General features: G+C 44.0%; 1 protein-coding gene across 4 annotated transcripts in view; it reads left to right on the top strand.

The window, feature by feature from the left end:
* GREB1L (GREB1 like retinoic acid receptor coactivator) overlaps positions 1-25,862 on the top strand; it is a 116,922-nt gene that overhangs the window by 11,193 nt on the left and 79,867 nt on the right. Inside the window, exon 1 of one of the 4 annotated variants that reach the window (XM_040431783.1) lies at positions 1,333-1,458. The exons of the other annotated variants lie outside the window; for them this stretch is intronic. The gene's annotated coding sequence lies outside the window, so the exon portion shown is untranslated. Of the gene's footprint in view, positions 1-1,332; positions 1,459-25,862 lie in introns of those variants that run through there. 4 annotated transcript variants of the gene reach the window in all.

Below are 25,862 nucleotides of genomic sequence, written 5' to 3'. Positions count from 1 at the left end.
TTGTGCTGGAGACCAATATAAAAAAGGCTCATGGGAGCGATTTACAGTAAACTTTGGTCTGGTCTGGAGTTCAGTCTTCTATTAAAGCCATTGACATCAAATTAAACGAATTGTCTGACACCCCCCCCCCCCTCCTCCCACACACACAAATTTCTGTTTTTGCCTCTTTATTACTCAACCTAAAGGGGGGAATAAAATGTTGTGTTCCCCCGTGCTCGGTTCCGTACTTTGCTGCTTCCATGCCACTGTGGACCAGTACACTGACAGTTCGTCTGTCCATCCGCTGGGGACATCAACTCTGAGGTCTGTGATTAACTGCAGTGGTACATGTGATGACAGGGGAGGGCACACTTCCGGTCCGCAGCAGAGACGGGTCGCTCGGCACTGGAAAGGACCACTGTTGAATGGGTTGAGCAGGGGCCTCAACTGTAATTGGCGTGAGGGACCAGTTTTTTGGGCTAATAGAGCCACAAGCAGGTTTAATAAGGGCAGTTTAGGATTCATGTTATTAGTACGGACCTGGCCATATGTTTAGCTTATAGGGCTCAAATCTCATGACAGAACCCCTTTAAAGCACATGTGTAACTTGAACCTACTTGTTTTAACAATTCTGGGCATCTATTATGACCCGTTGTTGTCATTCCTGCTAGAAGTTATGAATAAATTACTAGCAGTTTGCGATGAAGGGTCATCGGGGTGTTACCAGTAGGGGATGTGTCTGCACAGTCTACCATTTACAGCACTGACTGGATAGTATAAGACTGTGCAGGGACAACCCCCCCCCAACTGGTAACACCCAGATGGACCTTCATTGCAAACTGCTAGTAATTCATTCGTAACTTCTAGCAGGAATAATAAAGGAATGGCACAGCATGGTGTCCTAAAAATAGCTGCGCCAGACTTTGTATTACATAGGGAATCCAAGTAATTCGGAAAGCAGACCGCTCAGGAGAGGCGACCGCTCCTCGTGCACTACGCTTAGTCAATTGTTTATAATTGTGGTTCTGTTTCTTTTGTGTACCTTTATCTATCCCTACATTTTGACTGTACTCTGACGCTATATTTCATTTTACTTACGTCCTGCCATATAGTCTTATGCATTGAATGCTTCTTCAATAAAGGGTTTGGGAAAAAGACTGCACTCCCTTGTACAAAATGACATTTGCTGCATTGGGTGGAGCAGTGAAGAGGCTAGGAGGGGGTTAGGAGTGGGGATATTTTTGATCATAGCCCAGAACTGGATGTCTTAAGGAGTAAACAAGAAATAACTGCATGATGTAGTGACATACGATTGTGGATTATTTTGAGACAAGAGCAAAGGACCTTTCAAAATGAGCACCGCTTTCACGCAGGAAAACTGGTACAGGACTGGGGGGGGGGGGGGGGGGAGTGACAGGAAAGCGATCACCGATGGCTCAGCGTCGGGGACTGGATTTGGGACTTGGAGATAAAGATCCTGTAAGTGCTGCAGTAATACATAACCAATTGTTCATTTGCAGCAGGTTTGAAGTCCCAGCAGACCACCGCACAGTATTTTACAAGCCCCTCTTGCGCTGCGATTGGCTGATATGCCCTCGCACTGGCTTTTACAGTGTGGCGAGGAAGCCGCGATTGGCTAGTCAGCGGTGACCAGCCAGTCGCAGCGATCAGGGGGGTGGTACAACTCCCTTGTGCCTTTAGCTAAGATGTCCTGCTGTTGGGGACACGATGACCGATTTTTCCGCTGCGCCATACGTGTATGCTGCGGGTCGGGAACTCTCTTCCCGCTGCGCCGTACATGTATGGAGAAAGTCTGGAAGGGGTTAAACAGGAGTGATGTACTGCTGACAAAGGATGCTTTTGCTGATGCAATCGCCCGACAAACTAGCTTATTTCGGGAAAACTGCGTCACGTCCGTGGTGAAGTTTTTGACGCAGTTTTTTGGAAATCATGTCAAAACTGTGACCCACCTGTAGTGTTTGCGTCCAGGTTATCCGGATAAGTTACAGTTGGATTGTGTGCTGATTGAATGGTTGTGCAAGGAAACACATTTTTAAAATCTCTGGGGCAGAATGACCTTCCAAGACATCTGTTATTTCACCTTTTATGCCTGTGCTTGGAAAAACCGCACAATGGAAAGGGATTGTTACTGTTTGTAAAAGTCGTTTCCCGGTGACCCGACAGATTCTTGTCCATATAAAGATATGCGCGTGTATTCTGTCTGAAATGTCTGTTAGGTGCGGACCCCACCTCACCCCTTTCTATAGCGCTCTTGCGTATTGCTGACTAGGGTTAATTGGATCCTAATTCGCTAGATATGAGGGGGTCACGATCTATCAAGCTTATACTGTAGATGTGCTATAAATGTTTAAAATTAGAAATACCCATTTTATGTAATGTTTATTAGCAGAATTTTTTTTTTAACCATATAGCTCGCACTGGGGGGGAATCAAAGATGAAATAACCGCTTCACTCCAACGATTCAATGTCCTTGACACAGAATGCAGCAACGTTTCGACCACACTGGTCTTTATCAAGCTTGAAAAAGACCAGTGTGGTCGAAACGTTGCTGCACTCGGTGTCAATAAATACCAGAGGATATTGAAACGTTGGGGTGCTGTGGTTATTTCATCTTTGATCCTCATGTGAGGAGACCCAGAGGCCGGGACTCGACACTGCGGGCACCGCCACATATTGGACTATCTGAGTTTGCTCAGTGAGTAGTGCTGTCTTGATATTGACTATAGTCACACTGAGGGGGGTCATTCACTATCCAGAAATACGCCTATATTATGCATATTTCTGGTGCAGATTGCAGCGAAAAGGTGATTTGCGCTGCAATCTGCGACTTTTCCCCGCTCATCACAGGTCTAAAAAAGTATGTGTGGTGGAGAAGAGGACGGGTCGGCAGGCCCATCTTTCATCATTTTTTTTTTGCGCCTGTTTTAGGCGTAGAAAATGGTTTAAATGTAAGCCAGCTTGGAAGCGGTCTTAAAGGTTACCTGTCACCTGGATTTTGTGTATAGAGCTGAGGACATGGGCCGCTAGCACATCCGCAATACCCAGTCCCCATAGCTCTGTGTGCTTTTATTGTGTAATAAAACCGATTTTATAGATATGTAAATTAACCCTAGATGAGTCCTGTCTCCTCCATGCTTGAGAGATGAGTCCAGCGTTCTGAGTCCAGCCACGCCCACTGTGAAGGAGCCCAGCACCGCCCCACTTCCTCCGAATCTCCTTGCTCCCCGACGTCACAAAGCTAGAGCGCCGTTATCTCGCGATGAGCGAGCTAGCGCATGCGCAGTTCGTTCCATGAGACTGATGCCAGCACATGGAAGGAACGCTATGCTGACACTGTGCATGCGCTAGTTCACGCATCGCGAGATTACGGCACTCTAGCTTTGTGACGTTGGGGAGCAAGGAGGAGATTCTGAGTGTGCTGGGCTCCTTCACAGTGTGCGTGGCTGGGCTCCGGAAACGTTAGTAGCCATATTGGTTTTTTTGACACAATAAAAACACAAGAGCTATGGGAAATGAGTATTGCGGATGTGCTAGCGGCGATCTAGCAGCCCATGTCCTCAGCTCAATACCCAAAATCCAGGTGACAGGTTCCCTTTAAATTTAGACTGCCGCAGAATACGCCAAAGCTATGTAGAGGCCGTCACCTTCAAAAACTTCAAGCTGAAAGTTCAGCTTTGTATTTAACCCACTGGTTAAAAAAAAAAAAAAAGCATTTTTCACCACCCGCAAAAGACGCGTGGATTCCGCGTGTTTTTCAGAATCAGTCGTGTGAATTGGCCTTAACTGTAACAACTTATACAATACAACTAGGCTCTTTTTACACCGGCAGCCTTCCTGTCTGTTACGACCACTGATTGGCCATATGGAAAGACTATTTGGGCTCATTTAGCTCCATTTACTTGGCTGTATGACTGTATGTGACCCCATAATCATTAAACGGGGTCCACTGTGAGGGGCTTTCAGTTCACTTACTTCTCCGGTGGGCCTGTTCCCCTAGTTAGCCTGTGATGTCAGCTTCCTTCCCTGCTCTGATGATGTTTCGTGCACAAGCCTGAGGGAGCAGGTGTGTGTCTGTGCATAAGGGCTCCTTGTCCGTGCTGCGGACCTCAAATAGTGGTCCACAATACACAGGCACCTGCCGGGTGCACTCCGTGCTGCGGATGCGGTCCAATTGCAAGATGCGCAAAAGATAGGACATGTCTTATCTTTTTGCGGTGTGGAGGGGCGGACGGAAGCATCTTAATATGAACATTCATTCCTGAAAATTGATTGATGTAAATGATCGAATGATGAACGATACCTTAAAAGATGAAATCAACAAACTAAGAGCACGTGGTACAGCTGAATGCAGACTGTGCCCACTCACAGTAAAATCACGTGGCATCGAGCACCATGGTTGGACGGGGCCTAGTCACATGCGTTCAGCTGTATTGTGTGGTGTTAAACTTATGAAGACGTAAAGTTATAATTTGTCGGCAGCACATTCCCTCTTGTAAAGTGGTTTGCACAAACAATCCCAGGTTTTAAACAATTGGTCATGCCTGGTAATTGCCCAGTGTAATGGTACGACCACATGGTGTGTGTGTGTTGTGATGTGGCCCTGCTGTGTTTGAGTACCGTGCAGCTGAAAGGGCCACAGAAGGCTCTAATTAAACTAACGAAGAGCGCTTTGTTCCATAGGTCTGTCGGTGTCAACAATTCCGCTGCGCGGTGCTCAAATTTTCTGCCTGTGTTAAAGGACCCCAAGTTCAGATGTGGTTTGTACTTGCCAGAAACGTTGAGGCCTGCTGTGGTTTGAAACTCTGTATCATGCCCTAAAACGCATGCTCAAAGGGGTTGTCTCGTCTGCTAGGATATGCCCCTATTGTGTTATAGGTGCGAGTCCCACCGCTGGGCCCTGCAATGTGGTGGCTGGAGGACTCCGATCTGGCCACCACCAAGCACTCTCCCCATAGTAGTGAACGGGACCATTCACATCTATGGGCCCGACTGAAATAGCTGAGCCAGCACTCGACTATTTTCGGTGGCCCCATAAAAAATTTTATGGAAAGAGGCTGCTCAGTGCGCCCTCCACCACTTTTGGGGCACCGTTCTCGATATACATGCAGGTCTCAGCAGTGGGACCCGCACCTATCAGACAATGGGGGCATATCCTAGCGATATGCCCCCATTGTCTCATATGATACAACCCCTTTAAGCTTCCTGCTGCATTGGAGTTGAATTTTTAAAGTTGCAGTCTCATCAAACTGGGTCTCATTGCAAGTTCCCCTGGCAAGAAGCGGATTTTGCCAGGAAAACCACAGCCAGCCAGGCATTTTGCTGGCAGGATAACTGTAGTATTATATGACCACCTATCAAGGCGTTTTCCAGGATTCCTCAGGATAGGCAATAGATATCAGATTAGTGGGGGTCCGACAACCAGCACCCTTGTGGAGCAGTGGATGTAGCTGCAAGCAGAAGGCTCCACACACTGTGTAGTCTCCAGTCCCAGCAAACTGCAGTTCGGCTCCCATTCACTTGAATGGGAGATGAGCCGCACAACCTCAGCACAGGCGCTACGCAATGGCTGAGACATGCACTTCTTTTGTCTTTGTCCACTGTCTAGATGCCTAGAACAGTTGACTGCCGATTGTTGGACCTCCACAATCTCCTATTAATGACCTATCATGAGGATATGTTATCAGTATCCCCAGTATCAGTCCCAGAAACCCGTTTAAGATGAATGACCACCCATGCACAACGTGCGCTTGTGGCTTTAAAGAGCAGAAGCTGTATCGAAGTAGAACTTGTGCTAATTCAATATATGAATCCTGGGACTTTTCCAAACTAGCAGGAAAATGTGATGGTTTATTTAAATACGACAAACCTTTGCCAACTGCTAGATTGCATCATCTTCTACCCCAAGAGCAGATTTCGTCTGCTTTCAGATCCGTTGTGTGTAGGGCTGCAGTAAACGATTATTTTAGTAAATCGAGTATTCTATCGATTTATTTTTTATGATAAATCGAGTATTCTAGTAAAATAAAATGAATAGACTGTTTTCCTTTTATAAAAACTCATCAGACCCCCTGCCATCAGTCCCCAACACCCTTCGTTCCCCCTGTGCGATCAGCCCAAGTGCATCAGTTCCCCCCAGTGCCTTCAGTATACTGGTACCTTCCCAAGACCAAAACGGGTCCGCAAACAGGAATACCGGCCGTGTCCGTTCTGCCTTTTGCGGAACGCACCCGGTTAGCCCTATGATAGAAATGCCTGTTCTTGTCAGCAATTGCGAACAAGAATAGGACATGCTCTATATTTTTGGCGGGGCCGTGTAACGGAACTATGGATGCGGACAGCACACGATGTGCTGTCCGCATCTTTTGCGGCCCCATTAAAATGAATGGGTCCACACCTGTTCTGTAATTAGTAGACCCATAAATCCGGTGGTGTGATTGTACCCTTATACTGTGCGATCCTGTGAGAGGGGAGGTCAGCACGAGACCTGTCACGGACACATGCCCACTGGTGGCTGTCTGGCCTTATATGCTGCCAACAGATATTCGGGTTGAGGTGCAGGGTCACTAGATTCTGTTGCCCTCAGGTAGGGCACATCTAGCTGGTACACCATAATATTGGGCACCTCTACAACTACTGACCAGAAACAATAGGGCACTAAGGACAGCGCTATCTATGCCAGTGGGGAATTTTAGTTGGCATGGAAACCACTGAGTGAAGAGTACCACATGCAAGGCTGTACTTGTCATACACACAGGTCTCCATATTGCTTGCCATCTCCAGAAGACCAGCTTAGCAGCCTGTGACTTGCAAGCAGAGCGCATAGGTCCAGACACCATGGCTCTCAGCCTGAGCACCGGTCTCCTCCACAGGATGGTGCCACCTTCCTTCCCTATGACACAAACGAATCCTCGATGCCAAAAATTTGCCTTGAGGATTTTTTGGTGTCTAATTACTCTATTCAATTGAGTAATCCTTTTCGCCCTAGTTATGTGCTGCTTATCAAATGATAAATTAGGATCGGAAAGTTACAAATCCAACTTGATGGCGAATGTCAGAAAACATCTCCTCTAGACATTGGATTGTTGTAGAATTGTGACAAAGCCAACGAGGTAAGATCATGGACATCTAATGGCCATGGCCAGCGTTACTTTGCTTAGTGGTAATGAGTGGGAGGGGTGCATACCGGTAACCAAGCTGATCACCTCTATCTCCCTAATTTAGAAGAACTCATCTTATTATGCAGGATATAGCGTTTTATAGCAAACTTTATGTATTAAGTAGGAACAGCTGTCTTACTTGGCCGATCTCATTAAATGCCTCTGAAATGGGTGACGTTCTGTTTGCCTTTGGGAATTACGGATTAAGACGTGATCTGCTGGGAAGAGGGTGGGGGGATGGGCTAAGAAAGATCAAAGGTTCAGTCTTCCAATTTATTGTAGGAAAGTACAGTACAAAACAGTCATGTTGTCTATATCTGCTGAGCAATATTTAACATGGTTACATTTCCACCATTAGACTGTATTTCTATGCTGGCCAATGACTGAACGGTCTGAAAATTATCATCTGATGGTTCTCATCAGAAATGGCATCGATGTTGGGGCAATTATCATAGAGTAATATTCCAGCCCTCTATAGGTAGCGCTTTCCCATACATATAAATTGTCTTTAGAAAAGTAAGAATGTTGGAAGTTCTGAGGGATGGAGAAAGGTACATGTGTGCATTGAAGAAAGTGTGTGTATAATAAATTATTAATATTAATAATAAAAAAAATGGAAACAAAATATTCAAAACATTGTGATTTATTCAGTATCAAGTATAAGCGCCCGGCGCCGAAATACCCGCACTTATACGCCTTGGCATGCTATCAGTGAGGTTATTAGTGGTTGTCTGAGGAATGTTCTGCTACTCTTAATGCACTTGGGCATGCAAATCATCAAGATCCGCTTCTGGCAGCTCTCTCTTTGCAATTGCCGACCAATGACATCCCAGATATGCTTAATGAGAGGCCAGTCCAGAGGCACTGCAGGCCATGGTAGCACGCTTAGGCCACACAGGCTGGTCAGAGTAGAACGAGCAACATGAAACCTGGCATTGAAAAATGGCTCCTGGGACACTTTGGAGAAATGGCTGTACCACTAGTTCCACGTTCAAATCAATACATTGTCAACTTTTAGTGTACCTGAAACGAAGACTAGAGGGGTTCAGCTACTGTATGTTATGTTACTCCATACAATAATCCTGGGAATAGGACAGGGGTGATATTCCCTTGTGAAGTCCTCATAATAGCATTGTCCACATGGTCTCCAGACCAATCTGTTATCACTGCATCTGAGATAAAAGTGGGACTCCTAATAGCTTTTGAGTGTGAGGTCACTGGATGTGTGGCTCGCAGCCCAAGGTATGCAAACGTCATCTCTGTACGCACATGCACATAGGACTGCTCAAAAGTTTTAGGCAGGCGTGGAAAGAAATGCTGCAAATAAAGGCTGGGTTCACACTTCAGTTATTTAGATAGTTATTTCCATCAGTTTGGACACATTCACACGACCGCACCATGCAAAACACGGATGCCGCCCGTGTGCGTTCTGCAACGGGCGGCCCATTATAGAAATGCCTATTGTTTGCGGAGCCCCGGAACGGATGTAGACACCCCACAGTGTGCTGTCCGCATGTTTTGCAGCCCCATTGAAATCAATGGGTCCGCACCCATTCCGCCAAATTGAAGAACGGATGTGGACCCTTTCATATGGTCGTGTGAATAAGCCCTTATTGTGAGACAAATCCAGGTGTGGGTCAAAAACGCTGAACAAGTGGAAATCTTTCCATTATACCTTATCTCTGTGTTGGTTCACTATTGGTTTAGGCTCACAATCACTGATGGACACCACTGTCCAAGTAACTGAAGTGTGAACTGCTTTAAAAATGGAAGTGTTGATAGCTTATTTTTTATAAATTTTAAATGCAAAGTTAATGGAAAGAAACTGAAATCAAATCAATATTTGGTGTGACCACCCTTTGCCTTAAATACATCGTCAATTCTTCTAGGTACACTTGTACACAATTTTTGAAGGCACTTAGGGGGCATGTTGTTCCAAACGTTATGGAGAACTAACCATAGATCTGTGGATGTAGGCTTGGTCTAATCCTCCTGTCATTTCATGTAATCGCAGACAGACACAATGAAGATGAGATCAGTAACATAGTAACCTAGTACATAAGGCTGAAAAAAGACATTTGTCCATCCAGTTCGGCCTGTTATCCTGCAAGTTGATCCAGAGGAAGGCAAAAAAAAAAAAAACTGAGGTAGAAGCCAATTTTCCCCACTTTAGGGGAATAAAAAATTCCTTCCCGACTCCAATCAGGCAATCAGAATAACTCCCTGGATCAACGACCCCTTTCTAGTAGCTATAGCCTGTAATATTATTACACTCCAGAAATACATCCAGGCCCCTCTTGAATTCCTTTATTGTACTCACCATCACCCCCTCCTCAGGCAGAGAGTTCCATAGTCTCACTGCTCTTACCGTAAAGAATCCTTTTCTATGTTTGTGTACAAACCTTCTTTCCTCCAGACGCAGAGGATGTCCCCTCGTCACAGTCACAGTCCTGGGGATAAATAGATGATGGGATAGATCTCTGTACTGACCCCTGATATATTTATACATATTAATTAGATCTCCCCTCAGTCGTCTTTTTTTCTAAAGTGAATAACCCTAATTTTGATAAACTTTCAGGGTACTGTAGTTGCCCCATTCCAGTTATTACTTTAGTTGCCCTCCTCTGGACCCTCTCCAGCTCTGCCATGTCTGCCTTGTTCACAGGAGCCCAGAACTGTACACAGTACTCCATGTGTGGTCTGACTAGTGATTTGTAAATTGGTAGGACTATGTTCTTATCACGGGCATCTATGCCCCTTCTGATGCAACCAATTATCTTACTGGCCTTGGCAGCAGCTGCCTGACACTGGCTTTTGCAGCTTAGTTTGCTGTTTATTAAAATTCCTAGATCCTTTTCCATGTCAGTGTTACCGAGTGTTTTATCATTTAGTATGTACGGGTGACTTGCATTATTCCTTCCCATGTGCATAACTTTACATTTGTCAGTGTTAAACCTCATCTGCCACTTCTCTGCCCAAGCCTCCAATCTATCCAGATCCCTCTGTAGTAGTATACTGTCCTCTTCAGTGTTACTTACTTTACACAGTTTAGTGTCATCTGCGAAAATTCATACTTTACTATGCAAGCCTTCTACAAGATCATTAATAAATATATTGAAGAGAATAGGGCCCAATACTGACCCCTGAGGTACTCCACTAGTGACTGTGACCCAATCTGAGTATGTACCGTTAATAACCACCCTCTGTTTTCTATCCTTGAGCCAGTTACTTACCCACATACAGACGTTTTCTCCCAGTCCGAGCATTCTCATTTTATATACTAACCTTTTATGTGGTACAGTGTCAAATGCTTTGGAGAAGTCCAGATATATGACATCCATTGACTCGCCGCTGTCAAGTCTAGAACTTACCTCCTCATAGAAACTGATTAAATTAGTGCTTTGTGGTTTATAATCACTTCCAGGGCTCCATGTTCCTTATGCTGAAGATAGTTCTGAATTACATTGACTATGCTTTGGTTTGTTCTTCTGCTACAGAATAGATTTGGAGGCAAGCAGATGCCTCCCGGATCGTATCTGCCTGTATTTCTCAGCATCGACGCCAGTAATCCTGGTTAAATCCCCAAATCCTTTTGCTGAAAAGCGGCCCTAAACTTGCAAGGAACCACTACCATGCTTTTCTGTTTTGAATCAAGAGTCCGGAGCATCTGTGGCCATTTTTCTGCACCCCATTTCCTATGTTTTTGTACATAGTTTAGTCACTTTGCCATGTTTCCACGTGGAACATGTGGCTTTTTGGCTGCAATTCTTCTGACCACTTCTGTCCAGACTTCTCCGAACAGTACCTGGGTTTCTGCCAGTTCTAAGCAGATAGCACTGCTGTACATCTCCTTATTACGAAGGGAAATAAATACGTTGAGTGTTACATCTGTTGCATTAGATTTCCTTGTCCCACCACTGTTTCTGCGGTCCTCAACATTAACCCCTGTTTTTTTTCGTGCCTCTTCAAATGAGCTTGAACAGCACATGTTGAAACCCCAGACTGCTTTGAAATTTTTGCCTGGAAGATACCTTACCGATGCAATATAACTGTGTCCTGTTTTGCTCAGTCTTACCATGGTGAAATGTGGCATGAAACTGTCTTCCACAACCCCTCCTGTGTAGCAGAGTTTGGCTGTTGCTCACCCACTTTTAAGCCTCCTACATACTAGGATGGTGTTTCAACCTACATATGAAAATGAGCTTGTTTGGTATACTTGGTTAATCATACATCGGACTATAATTCTACAAAATCCCTGCCTTTGTGCAAGTGTACCTAGAAGAATTGATACTGTTTTGAAGGCAAAGGGTTACACCAAATTTAGATTTCACTTTTGTTCATTCACTTTACATTTAGTTGTTAAAAATAAACTAGCACTTAGATTTTTGAAAGAATTCTTACTTTGCAGCCTTTTTTCCGACAATTTCCTAAAAGTTTCTTTTTTCACAGTACTGTATCTATCTAGCAAGGGGATTTGGACAACAGGGCCAAGTGGCAGCTGTTACTTTTTCCCCTCCTCCCAACTGTTTGTAGGTAAGTCGCTGTATTTGTTTATGTGCACTGTAACTGCTTTTTTGCTGTTGTACCATTATTAGAAACTACGTAAGCAGGATGGCTAGCGGGATGTTTCCAGTTGCTGAGCAACAGAAGATGCTCATATTATTCTTCATGGTATAAGCAGAGTCTGCGGCCAGCTGTGCTGCGGTATTCACCTTCCTGTCATTTTACATTGGACATTTTTTCACCTTCCTCCATAAAAGCTTTTATTTTTCTGTCTTCGTACAGTGGTCAGTCAGTGTACCAATGCGCCTAAATCAGTAGCATATGTACACTGCTCAAAAAAATAAAGGGAACACTTAAACAACACATTGTAACTCCAAGTCAATCGCACTTCTGTGAAATCAAACTGTCCACTTAGGAAGCAACACTGAGTGACAATCAATTTCACATGCTGTTGTGCAAATGGGATAGACAACAGGTGGAAATTATAGGCAATTAGCAAGACACCCCCAATAAAGGAGTGGTTCTGCAGGTGGTAACCACAGACCACTTCTCAGTTCCTATGCTTCCTGGCTGATGTTTTGGTCACTTTTGAATGCTGGCAGTGCTTTCACTCTAGTGGTAGCATGAGACGGAGTCTACAACCCACACAAGTGGCTCAGGTAGTGCAGCTTATCCAGGATGGCACATCAATGCGAGCTGTGTCAAGAAGGTTTGCTGTGTCTGTCAGCGTAGTGTCCAGAGCATGGAGGCGCTACCAGGAGACAGGCCAGTACATCAGGAGACGTGGAGGAGGCCGTAGGAGGGCAACAACCCAGCAGCAGGACCGCTACCTCCGCCTTTGTGCAAGGAGGAACAAGAGGAGCACTGCCAGAGCCCTGCAAAATGACCTCCAGCAGGCCACAAATGTGCATGTGTCTGCTCAAACGGTCAGAAACAGACTCCATGAGGGTGATATGAGGGCCCGACGTCCACAGCTGGGGGTTGTGCTTACAGCCCAACACCGTGCAGGACGTTTGGCATTTGCCAGAGAACAGCAAGATTGGAAAATTTGCCACTGGCGCCCTGTGCTCTTCACAGATGAAAGCAGGTTCACACTGAGCACATGTGACAGACGTGACAGACGTGACAGAGTCTGGAGACGCCATGGAGAACGTTCTGCTGCCTGCAACATCCTCCAGCATGACCGGTTTGGCATTGGGTCAGTAATGGTGTGGGGTGGCATTTCTTTGGAGGGCCGCACAGCCCTCCATGTGCTCGCCAGAGGTAGCCTGACTGCCATTAGGTACCGAGATGAGATCCTCAGACCCCTTGTGAGACCATATGCTGGTGCAGTTGGCCCTGGGTTCCTCCTAATGCAAGACAATGCTAGACCTCATGTGGCTGGAGTGTGTCAGCAGTTCCTGCAAGATGAAGGCATTGATGCTATGGACTGGCCCGCCCGTTCCCCAGACCTGAATCCAATTGAGCACATCTGGGACATCATGTCTCGCTCTATCCACCAACGTCACGTTGCACCGCAGACTGTCCAGGAGTTGGCAGATGCTTTAGTTCAGGTCTGGGAGGAGATCCCTCAGGAGACCGTCCGCCACCTCATCAGGAGCATGCACAGGCGTTGTAGGGAGGTCATACAGGCACGTGGAGGCCACCCACACTACTGAGCCTCATTTTGACTTGTTTTAAGGACATTACATCAAAGTTGGATCAGCCTGTAGTGTGTTTTTCCACTTTCATTTTGAGTGTGACTCCAAATCCAGACCTCCATGGGTTGAAAAATTTGATTTCCATTTTTTAATTTTTGTGTGATTTTGTTGTCAGCACATTCAACTATGTAAAGAACAAAGTATTTCAGAAGAATATTTAATTAACTCAGATCTAGGATGTTATTTTCGTGTTCCCTTTATTTTTTTGAGCAGTGTATAAAGTTGCGAGAAAAAGTATGTGAACCCTTTGGAATGATATGGATTTCTGCACAAATTGGTCAAAAAATGTGATCTGATATTCATAAGTCACAACAATAGACAATCACAGTCTGCTTAAACCAATAACACACAAAGAATTGAATGTTACCATGTTTTTATTGAACACACCATGTAAACATTCACAGTGCAGGTGGAAAACGTATGTTAACCGCTTAGACTGATGACATCTCCAAGAGCTAATTGGAGTGAGGTGTCAGCCAACTGGAGTCCAATCAATGAGATGAGATTGGAGGTGTTGGTTACAGCTGCCCTATAAAAAAAACCACACACCGGTTCTGGGTTTGCTTTTCACAAGAAGCATTGCCTGATGTTAATGATGCCTCGCACAAAAGAGCTCTCATATGACCTACGATTAAGAATTGTTGAATTGAATAAAGCTGGAAAGGGTTATAAAAGTATCTCCAAAAGCTTTGCTGTTAATCAGTCCACGGTAAGACAAATTGTCTAACTGGAGAAAGTTCAGCACTGCTGCTACTCTCCCTAGGAGTGGCCGTCCTGTAAAGATGACTGCAAGAGCACAGCACAGACTGCTCAATGAGGTGAAGAAGAATCCTAGAGTGTCAGATAAAGACTTACAAAAGTCTCTGGCATATGATAACATCCCTGTTAGCGAATCTACGATATGTAAAGCACTAAAAAAGAATGGATTTCATGGGAGGATACCACAGAGGAAGCCACTGCTGTCCAAAAAAAAACATTGCTGCACATTTACAGTTTGCACAAGAGCACTTGGATGTTCCACAGCAGTACTGGCAAAATATTCTGTGGACAGATGAAACCAAAGTTGAGTTTGGAAGAAACACACAACACTATGTGTGGAGAAAAAGAGGCACAGCACAGCAACATCAAAACCTCATCCCAACTGTGAAGTATGGTGGTGGGGGCATCATTGTTTGGGGCTGCTTTGCTGCGTCAGGGCCTGGACGGATTGCTATCAAAGGAAAAATGAATTCCCAAGTTTATCAAGACATTTTGCAGGAGAACTTAAGGCCATCTGTCCACCAGCTGAAGCTCAACAGAAGATGGGTGTTGCAACAGGACAACGACCCAAAGCATAGAAGTAAATCAACAATAGAATGGCTTAAACAGAAGAAAATACGCCTTCTGGAGTGGCCCAGTCAGAGTCCTGACCTCAACACGATTGAGATGCTGTGGCATGATCTCAAGAAAACGATTCACACCAGACATCCCAAGAATATTGCTGAACTGAAACAGTTCTGTAAAGAGGAATGGTCAAGAATTACTCCTGACCGTTGTGCTCGTCTGATCTACAACTACAGGAAACGTTTGGCTGAAGTTATTGCTGCCAAAGGAGGTTCAACCAGTTATTAAATCCAAGGGTTCACATACTTTTTCCACCTGCACTTGAATGTTTACATGGTGTGTTCAATAAAAACATGGTAACATTTAATTATTTGTGTGTTATTAGTTTAGGCAGACTGTGATTGTCTATTGTTGTGACTTAGATGAAGATCAGATCACATTTTATGACCAATTTGTGCAGAAATCCATATCATTCCAAAGGGTTCACATACTTTTTCTTGCAACTGTATATATATATTTATTTTTTTTCAGTTTAAGGATTATTGCGCTTTAGCTAGAGAATAACATTATTTTGATGTGCTAATTGATTCAGACGAGTGACACAGAAGTGACGTATCTCGTTTTCCCCACTGGCTTTTGTCACCATTCCTGGTCAGATCTAGTTCAGCCTGGTCTGGTGGGTTTGCATATACTATTCAGGATTAGGTTTGGATTGCTAAATTGTCATTTGAGTTCTTTTTTTTTTTTTTTTTTTGGTGTTTTTTTTTTTGTTTCATAGCCTAAATACCTGCTGAGAGAAACACAATCTTGTATCGGCTGTTTTCTAGACCAGAGAACTATGGTAACATCCCCCCACCTTTGTCATCTGGGTTTCTAAGCAACAAGGTCTTAAGAACCTGATATCTTCATTGCAAATGTTGTGGCTGCACATGTAGTATACTTCTCAGCTTCGTCATCTACCTGCTTATTTAATATGGTCAACTTCTAAAATAATGGAAATAGCCGATCCGGCAAGGTCATGCTGGCAAAAGACTGCGGCTGATGTAGAACCTTTTCCTATTAGTAGTTCTATTCATGGCAAACACATGCTAGCAATGTTTCTGCCGGCTTGTAATCTTCTGATCCTGTCCTTTTTCAATCTTAAATCCAGTGGTTAACAAGATTACAATATGGTGACTGATTTCTGTGTGCCACACTGTTCATCTGAAGATGTTCCCCATGACATGTTAAGCTGATTGTTACATAGTTAAAAGGGGTTTTCCAGGATTTAAACATTGATGACTTGTACTCAATTACTAATCAGTGGGGGGTCTGACTCTCGGTGTCCCCACCGATCAGCTATTAGAAGAAGTCAATTGGCCACATGGCCTTTGTGCAGCTCAGTCATAGGATTAAAGGGCATCTGTCAGGAGTTTTGTACCTATGACACTGGCTGACCTGTTACATGTGCACTTGGCAGCTGAAGGCATCTGTGTTGGTCCCATGTTCATATGTGTCCGCATTGCTGAGGAAGATGATGTTTTAATATTTGCAGATGAGCCTCTAGGAGCAATGGACTCGGCTCTCTGCAACGGCAACGCCCGTTTCTCCTAGAGGCTCATTTGCAGATATTAAAACATCATTTTTCTCAGTAATGCGGACACATATGAACATGGGACCAACACAGATGCCTTCAGCTGTCAAGCGCACATGTAACAGGTCAGACAGTTTCATAGGTGCTAAACTGCTGGCAGAGGCCCTTTAAGTTGCAATACCAAGCATAGCCATTACGTCTCTCTCAGCTGTGCAGCAGGGACCAGATATTGGATCAGATATTAATGACCTATCTAGAGGATAGGCCATCAATATTTTAGTCCCAGAAACCCCTTTAATAAGGATAAGACACAGGTCCTTCAAGTCTAATCTGTAATCCTACTGTTGGTAGTCGCCAATTAAAGGGGTCTTTCCATCTTGGACATTGGGGGCATATCGCTAGGATATGCCCCCAATGTCTGATAGGTGTGGGTCTCGCCTCTGGGACCCGTATCTATACATAGAATGGAGCCCGCAAAGTACTGGAGGGCAGCCACCCTCCATTCAGTGGGACTACTGAAAATGGCAGAACGCTGGCTTGGCTATTTTAATTAGCCCAATAGAAGTGAATGGAGCATTGGCTGCACTTGCACTGAGCACTTCACATTAATTTCAATGGGACTTTCGAGTGCTTGGCCATTTTCGTTGCTGCCATAGAAATGAATGGAGGGCAGCTGCCCATGCATGGTGCACCCTTCGGCATTTTGTGGGCTCCCTTCTAAGTATACGTCTGGGTCTCTGAGTGGGACTTTCACTTATTAGACATTGGGGGAATATACTAGTGATAGGCCCCTAATGTCAAAGATGGGAATACCTCTTTAACCCATATTATGAGGAAAAAACTGTACGGACTCTAAATATGGCAATTAAAGGGAACCTGTCACCGGGATTTTGGGTATAGAGCTGAGGACATGGGTTGCTAGATGGCCGCTAGCACATCCTCAATATCCATTCCCCATAGCTCTGTGTGCTTTTATTGGGTAGATTTGATACATATGCAAATTAACCTGAGATGAGTCCTGTCCCTGAGATGAGCCAGAGACTGGACTCATCTGAGGTTAATTTGCATATGTATCAAATCGTGTTTTTTGCACAATAAAAGCACACAGAGCTATGGGGACTGGGTATTGCGGATGTGCTAGCGGCCATCTAGCAACCAATGTCCTCAGCTCTATACACAAAATCCCGGTGACAGGTTCCCTTTAAGATAAGTCCCTGGATGAACATCCCATCTCCTAGAACTGTGGTACCCATAACTTGTGATATTATCACTTGTAAGAAAGACATCAACCTGCACAACCTCTTGTGGCAGAGAGCTCCGTCGTCTCACTGCTCATATAGGAAAGGGTCTCCATCTGTGCCCATGGTGAAAGCCTCTTTCCTCTAGACGTCTAGGATGTCCTCTTGTCTTGGTTACATGCTTGGGTATGAAAAAGACCATTAGAAAGACTTCTGTACTGTCTATTCATATATTTCTACATAGTAGTTGGTGCATTTACACTACTGTACAGTGTATGTATATTGCATTTCGCAAAGCACGGATGACATCCATATTGCATCATTTTTTTTATTACATTTTTTTGTGTGGACCCATTCACTTCATTATGTCCATGGTCCACATTTGCAGGGGAAAATAGGACATATTCTGTCTTTTATTGAAGGGACATACAGATTCAGAAAGCGCACTGATGTCTTCCACGTCCTTTCCACATCCATATGTCCAGTAGAATATGTCCTGTTCTTGGCCGCAGGTTTGGGCCACGGATTTATTGAAGTCAATGTGTCCGCAAAAAAAAAAAACTGATGCAACACTGACATTTGTCATTTTGCTGATCCACGTTTTGTGGACCACAAGATATGTTTATGTGTGCGCCCCATAAGCTTTTTTTTTTCATACTGGTACTGCTCTCCACTGCGGCTACTGTATGTCCTTATACGAGGTGCCCACTACTGTGCACAATGTTCCACGTGTGGTCTGACTAGTAATAGACCTATGTTCTTGTCATTAGTTTCCATGCCTATTTTGATACATCCCGTGACTTCATTCTGTTAGAATTTGCCTGGCGCCGTGATATTGTGGTTGGTGTTTCTAATCTGTGCGACTGTGTGATGAAGCGGCGTAACATTTAATTTAGGCTGGCCCTGTCCCCAGTCCTGTCTGTTTTAGTTAACAGGTGTGTTCCCCATGCAATACCGATTCTGGAGCATGTATTCTCACAAGTGCCTTGTGCCATTCCTGTAGTATTCCTACCAGAAGTTTGTGACTAAAGGTACAGCTGGGTGTTCTCAGTGATTGGACAGTGCCAGACTGTACAGGTACTGGTAACACTCAGTTGTACCTTTTTAAGTGATGGTTCCTCTTTAAAACAAGACATTTCGTAAAATATTGGTATGGGCAGAGTCTTGCCGAGGCAGCAGGCCGATGACGTCACGTGTAGGTTATAGTGGATGTCAAGTTGCTATCTCCATTTGTCTGGTGTGTGATCTCATGACTTCTCTGGGTAATTGTTTGCTGTCCTTTTGTCCGCAGCCAGTGGGCTTTTCTTCTAGGGAACTTGTCTTTATTTCCTTCCTCCTGTAAGACTTCACCTACTATTAGTACAGCGATCTGTGGTTTTGGAGGTGTCAGCCAGAGAGCAGACTAGCGGTGATGTATGAGGACTGTGTGTTACAAAGTGGAGTTAGAAATCATGGCTTGTTATCACGAAATGTTGCTGCTTTTTGAAGCCTGGGCCAGGGACCTTCAGCTGTGATCATTCAGAGCTAGCCTGGCATAGAGCGAGGCACAGCGTGTGCAGATTTCTTCTTTCTGGTTCGGTTTCTCAGAATTGCAGAGTTTGGGGAGGCGAGCAGGGTTATTTTTGACAGCTTTTTCTATGCAGAAAATAGTTAGATGTGATTCCATATACTTTGCACAAAAAAGAAACCCCTAGCGAAAATTTACTTATCTCAAAATTTTAGACAAATTGGGGGACAATTACACTGGTCTTTAAAGTCCTCTTCATTTTTGCCTGAAAACTGGTGCAAATAGAGATAAATGTGGTGGACCCACTGACCGCTCCCACTCCCCTGTCCTCATCAACACCTTCTTCTCTCCCCCCCCCACCCCAACCCCCATACCTTTTTCGGGAAAGTGGCGTGGAGGCACCGAAATGTCACTTGTGAGGATTTTTACTCAAAACAAAATTGACTAGCGGTAGATAGTGGGTATGAGTTCCTTCTAGTATACAGCTTCTGCCGCCAGGCTAATGATGCCCTTTATTTTCTATCTACCAAGCTATGCTCATACAACAAAACTTTTATTCTAGGTGCATTTAGATCCAGTACTTTAAAAGCCTGGTTAATGGGCCACTTAGTGTGAATATGAAGACTGTACTGCTGTGGGTTTTGCCAGCTCCTTAGTGTCCTCAGGGAGCTGGCGAAATATGTTGGGGGGGGGGCGGTTTCATTGCATTTTTAGCCGTACTCTGGCACTTGTACTTTTTTCATGGAGGCTTTGAGGTGTCCACGTTAGAGGCAAGTTGAACGTGGCTGGCAGCCTCACCTTTTGGATGAGCGGACAACCATGTCCTACATGGCCATGCTGACAACCGAAGCAGCTCTGTCATGATTGTAGAGAGGGGATCCAAAGTCTCAGTCTATGTGGGTGGTTGGAGAACTGGAATCCTCATGGGACAACTCCCTTTTAGTGCAAGAACTGGTCTGGACTAATCTCAGTAGCCAGCATGCCTAGAAAATTTCAACTGGCGGCCTAACTTTTTGGGATGTTTCCTATTGTTTATCTCAATAAAACATATATTGCCGAAGGTAACTAACACTATGTACACTATGGAGACGTTCGTATTTATTTCCCACCTTAAACTTCAGCTTTACATTACAAACTTTGTACTGTTTGAGTTGTAGCGAGCGCTTTTACACTGGGCACCACCGGTACTGGCTGTTCCAATTTTGCAAGAGGTAAAAAGGTCATGTGCAAGTAGATTCTCTTTTTATTTTTTTCCCTTATGGCGGAGAGCGTAATTCCTCCTGGCATTTTGTTTCTGGTAATTTACTGCAGGCAGTGAAAATATGAAGTACATTGTACAAAATGTACCGCGCTCTGCAGATAAGGGTTGAGTTTTCTTTTTAAGCTCGTATTGTAGGAGAACAGCGTGAGCTGAAGTACAAATGAATCATCTCAGACATCACTTGGCTGTGGATGGAGACCTTTTTTTATTTTCTGCTCCTTTGGAGTGTACACAAATGGCTCCTTCCTATGGCATATGGAAGATTGTGTGTGGGATGTCTAAGCTAGTATTTATAATGGTTTGATAATGACGCTTTAACCCTTCCAGTGCGCCTGATACCTACCCTTCCCTCCAACCTGAGAATTGGCCTTCATTGCTCAGTGCACTTATTATTTAAGGGCAATGATTGGCAACAGAGGGGGAGATTTATTAACCCCCTACGCCATAAAACTGGCATAAAGAAAAAGTGCAAACCACAGGTTTTTAGGACTTTTTAAATGCTATTTTTGCTAACTTTTGCTTAAATGCAGTTTGTTTGCCACTTTCTGAAAAGGGTAGCAGTATGGGCAGGTCTATTAACTACATTTATGTGCAGCAATCGCTCTGTATGGAGGTGAATGATCGCCACTGTGATTGTTCATGCCCACACAGATACATTTTTTTTGTTGGTAGCCCATCTCCCTCTTCACACAGAGCATGGTGTTGCCAACAAATCGCCTGAAAGATGCTCATTTATCAGGTGATCAACAGCGCCTTTACACGGAACGATTATTGGCATATAATCTGCAAATTGACCTGTTGCAGATTTAAAATCTGCACTGCACGTATTTCCGTATTGATTTCACACAGATTTAAAAAAATAATAATAATTTACTTAAATCATATCCAGTTGCTGCTAATGTGAGACATGGTTCGGTGGCGTAAAATCTGCAGTGTCCATGCCCCACGTGGACGTACCCTAAAGCTGGCTGTATACATTAGATGAATATCGACCAAATTTGCCGATTTCAGTTGGACAGCCAATTATCTCATGTGATGTTCACTTCTGACTCGCCCATTGTCTGCTGTCAGGGAGAAAGAAGGGTTGGGCATGTTAAATTTTTAAATGCTCAATTATTTTTGCCCTCGAGGGATTTTGGTAGCACCTTACTCCCCTGTGCATTTTATATAGGGGTCCAGAAGGCCAGTTTAAAATAAATTTCCCCTTTCCTGAGGTAGCTGCAGTGATAGAAACAAAGACCGCCAGAATCGGTAATGATTAAGGGTCCATTTACATGGGCAGAATACCAGGCCAAATATTGGGAATGAATGTTTTAGGTATTGACTCTAAAGGGCCCTTTACCTGGGCTGAAAATCCGCAAGATAATCGATGGCGAACGTTCATAGGAATGCTCATTATCGATTATTTGGTGGTCAAAGAGTGCCACCGATTACCCGATGAATGAGTGAAATGCTTGTTCATCGGGTAATAAATCATTCATGTGGACACAAAATTTGTTGATTGATCAAGAGATTATCTATTATCTCTATAGTACTGAAATAGAATGCCACAATTTTTTTTTCTGCACAAAAGGTAGTTGATTGTTATCTAAAATGTCCAGCCATCTTTCTACTTAAAGGAGTGGTTTAGGCCAATTTGCATGTGCTAGTGCTTTGGGTGTGGGGATTACTGTCAGAAGATCGAGTTCAGGTCTGAGGAATAAGAGTTGGTGGGGGTAGTTGTTTTTACTAAGAGGAGAATCACTTTAGGAAGCATGATAACCCTGTCTGGAAAGATGTGTTTTTAAGGAACGTTTAAAGGTAGGGAAGTTGGGAATTGACCTAGTATTCTGGGGCAGAGCATTCCAGAGAGTAGGTGCAGCTCGAGAAAAGTCTTAAAGACGGGTGTGAATTATGGAAGATGTTAATCTTATATCACTGGCAGAAGGGAGGGCAGGAGTAGGGTGGTAATCGGAAATACGGGACGAGATGTATTGAGGTGCAGCACTGCGGAGAGCTTTGTGGGTGAGAAGTTTTAACTGTCTTCTGTGGAGGATGGGCAACCAGTAAAGGGACTGGAACAGGTTAGAAGAATCAGTGTAGCGGTTGGATAGATAGATGAGGAATCTGGCCAGTGTAGTAAGATCCTACAGGGTTACTGGTTGACCCTTTGTCTTGTATTATTCATGGATCCAGAAGCCAAAATAGTTTAACGCCCAGCATTTTTCTTAAGATTGGCTTTTTAGAGTGCGTTCATTTCCGTTGTATGTTTGTGAGCGTTTAGGAACAGACATCTGAGCAAATATTTTGTGTGGGAGTGTGACAGTAACTGGCCAGGGTCAGAGCAGGATTGATAAAAACTCTAGGTCACAGAGCCCCAGTGTCTAGGATGAAATGCCACTTACTGGCATGCAATGGAAAGCTATGCAAATGTTTCCTTTTAAAAGGATAAAGTTGAAGTACTGTATATAGTAAGTGTGTGTGTGTATATATATATATATATATATATATATATATATATATATATATATAAATAATCTATCTATATCACTTTCAGTAGCAGTACTGGCTCCACAATAAGATATTCCTAATTAAGCAAGCCAGTTTGGTTTTTAGCCACTTGGCATAGTACATGGATTTCCTCCAATGAGGTGCATTGCTAGACTCTAAAACCTTCCAGGGCAACTTGAGCACTGGGTCAGGCCTCATGCACACGACTGCCCATTTTGTGCAAACCACGTATGCGCAAAATACGGATGTGGTCCATGTGCCATCCACTTTTTTATATTTTTTTTATTTTTTGCGGACGGGTCCATGGTCCACATTTTGTGGTTCTATCTTTTTGGAGAAGGACATACGAATGCAACATGGATGATCTGTGTGCTTTCCACAACCGTATGTCTGTTGGCCACAAAATGCAGACCCATTTGGAGTCTGTGGGTCCGCAAAAATTGCGGATGCAACATGGACAGTATCCATATTTTGCATAGCTGCAATCTGCAAACAGCAAAATACATATGGTTGTGTGCATGAGGCCTTGCACGGAGTAGAAAAGTGTAGGGTATTTGTTCTGGGAAATCTGTCATCATCGACCTCCATATCCATCTATTTGCATGGCAGTGGCTCACCTTCTGGCTGTGTTCCCAAATTAAGATACTTTCTTAATATGCAGATTAGGCCTTTGGTGCAATGAGGGCATCACCATTGCTCTGGTTGCACACAAGCTCCACTCCTTTCTGTGGCCAGCCCCTCCCTCTCTGCTTTGACAGCAGCAACACATCATCTTTTTACCTAATCCTTTATTTTTTGATTGCAGATTTTTTTTTTTATTATGAACATTATTATGGGGGCGGCCATCTTGCCTCAGCTGTTAACAGTATTTACACAGCATTTAGAAAATTGCTTTACGTCAGCCCTATGGGCCTTAGACACAATGGTAGGGGGGGAACCTCATTGACTTCTATTGGAGAGTCTTCTATGCTGCAGTCATTGTACAAGAAAAGAACAGATGAACTCTGACAATCACCTATTGTGTCTGTCTTATCTGTTACTGTAATTATGCCTGTAATGATATCACCTCTCTATATAAATAAGTAGGTAACTACAGTAAAGTGATCTGTACACACACCAAGAAGTGGCGCCTATTATTAGACTTAGTGGCCAGTGCGAAAACTGCAGAATGCAATAAATATTGATATGGAAAATTTTAAAATAACCATCAAAAATTCATTAAAAATGTTAGAATGCATTAAAAAATAAAAAAAAAACATTTACCTCAACTCCACCACAAATGCCATCTGACGCTGCTCTACGTCCCACTCCGGGGCCAAACACACAGGAGACACTTGGACTTACTACTCAGCCAATCACTTGCCACAGTGGCCAACTATCTAATGTGCATGCCAGCCTCTCAATTCCTTTCATTTCAGGGGAGGTAAGGATTGGGTAGTTGGATTTCAGCTGCCTAAGGCCTCATGCACACGACTGTGGCGTTTTTTTGCGGCCCGCCCGTGTGCCTTCCGCAATTTGCAAAACAGACAAGAATAGGACATGCTATTTTTTTTTTTTTGCGGGGCCACGGAACGGTAAAACGGATGCAGACAGCACACGGTGTGCTGTCCGCATCTTTTGCGGTCCCATTGAAGTGGATGGGTCCGCACCCGAGCCGCAAAAAATGCGGCTTGGATGCGGTCCACAAAAACTGTTGTGTGCTTCAGGCCTAATACTATTATTCTTGGGTAGATGAGCTGCTGCCAGAGATGTCTGGCAATGGCTGTCCTCCCTCTCCCCATAAAGGACTTGTGTATTCTTACCCAATTGTGTATGAAAGGGTCTGTAAGGTAGCTGTCACATGGTCGACAGCTGTCTTATATCTTAGGCCAGCCTTACCCTGGTCCATTCACTACGCTGGTTGCCCATTGAGTTTGGGATACAGTTGAGGGTAGGTTCACACTGAATCTACTGAACTTTTTTGGAGGAGGATTTGAGGCAGATTTTCCTGCAGGTTTTTCAGCCAAAGCCAGAAGTGGATTTGAAAGAAATCAGAAATACAAAGGAAGGGCTTATACTTCTTCCTGTTAGATCTTCTTCTAGCTTTGGCTGGAAAACCTGCAGGAAAGAACCTCCTCCAAAAATCCTACCGTCTAAACGTCCTAATAAAACCCATAAACAAGTAAAACGTGCTGCACTGCCCTATATTTCTTTCCTTGCTCCTGTCTACCACCCTCCCCTTGCTCTGCATCAGGGATGGCCAACCTACGGCTCTCCAGCTGTTGCAAAACTACAACTCCCAGCATTCCCATGCTGCCTACACCAGGGCATGGTGGAAGTTGTAGTTTTACAACAGCTGGAGAGCCGCAGGTTGGCGATCCCTGCTCTACGTTCTTGTCCAAGATTAACATCCTCCATTATACAAACCTTGTGCCATCTCCAAGACTTTCCTCATGCTGCACCAATTCTCTGGAATTTGCTACTCCGAACTGTCAAATTCATTCTCAAAATCCATTGTTTTAACGGAGTCCGAAACAAACAATTGTAATAACGGTCATTCATCCCAATTACAGTTTGCATCTGGCTGCATGAACGGCACTTTGAAGAAACATCGATCAACATTATGGGTACTGCATGATTCTTTAGAACAGATGGCTGCACCTTTGTACAAAACAAGCGCCTTTACCTCTGTTGCCACCCGTTTCCTCATAGCTTGTATGCATCATTATGATCATGTACGCTCTAAATTGTAAAGTACTGCAGAATATGTTGGCACTATGTAAAGAATATTAGTCACTATACCTGTACTTTCTTCAGACTGAGGGAGATTTCTCAAAGCTAGTGTAAGGGAAAACTGGCTTAGTTGCCCACAGGAACTAATCGGATTCCACCTTGAATTTTTTCAGAGTTTTTTTGAAAAAAGAAAGGTGGAATCTGATTAGTTGCTGTGGGCCACTAAGTCAGTTTTCCTTTACAATAGTTTCAATAAATGTCCCTCTTTGTTTTAAAACAGGAAAATGAACCATAGTTCACTGCACTTGTTTAATGTAATTGGATGTATCAATTTGCTGTCGAAATCCATGAAATCCAATGTATAGCAAGAATTGGTCCTTCTTATCCATGTGAACTTG

Source organism: Bufo bufo, chromosome 5 (assembly GCF_905171765.1).
Source record: "Bufo bufo chromosome 5, aBufBuf1.1, whole genome shotgun sequence".
Taxonomy (NCBI): Eukaryota; Metazoa; Chordata; class Amphibia; order Anura; family Bufonidae; genus Bufo; species Bufo bufo.
The sequence above is the reverse complement of the archived record's forward strand: the minus strand, read 5'-3'. Positions and strand labels throughout refer to the sequence as shown.